Below are 829 nucleotides of genomic sequence, written 5' to 3'. Positions count from 1 at the left end.
GTTTCTACCGCCGTTTTATTAAAGATTTTTCTAAGATTGCCAATGTAATACTCCGTATTTATGGTCTTGGGGGTACTCTATCGAGTAGCCCTTACTCTGTCGAGTAAGGGTATGTTGCAGAATAAAATAGTTTCTGACCTGTTGGGCACTCGATCGAGTAGCTCGGGCACTCGATCGAGTAGGGGGGTACTCGATCGAGTACCTTGGGTACTCGATCGAGCGCCCGGTTTTACGGGGGAGTTTTCGCGGGTTTTGTTAATTATGCGATTAGGGTATTTAAACCAATTCGTCTTTGTTTTAAAACACTTTTACCAAAACCTAAAACTTGTTTAAGAGAGAAAGCGGCTTCTTCTTCCTAATCGCATCCTTAACGATTCCCGAGTTCGACGGTCGATTCTCGTTGTTTTTCGTGTTGTTGGATTCCTTGCGTCGAGGGTAAGCTTTTAACATAAAGTTTTATAATGTTTTGATAAGGAAGTTGAAACCCTAATTTAGCAATTGGGGATTTTATGAGTAGGAATTGAATGGTAGTCTTTATGTGTTATGTATGATAGGAGGAGAGTTCGTGAGGAGCCGTTTTGAGACAAATTGTTTAGATCGTCTGCGTGTTTGCTTTCCGGTAGGATTTCCTACTCAGTATTAGTCCCATAATGGGATATTGGTGATGTGTTGTAGTTAGTTATTTGATATGATTGTGATTGTGATTGTAATGTGGTTATGGTTGTTGATGGCTCTCGAGATGCGTTCTCGGGCCGAGTGGGGTCACTTGAGGGAGTGATCTCACGCCCTAGTTTCGCCTTCTGTGGAACCCGCCACAGAAGGGATGTGC

Source organism: Silene latifolia, chromosome X (genome assembly GCF_048544455.1).
Source record: "Silene latifolia isolate original U9 population chromosome X, ASM4854445v1, whole genome shotgun sequence".
NCBI lineage: Eukaryota > Viridiplantae > Streptophyta > Magnoliopsida > Caryophyllales > Caryophyllaceae > Silene > Silene latifolia.
This window is presented reverse-complemented; position numbering follows the sequence as displayed.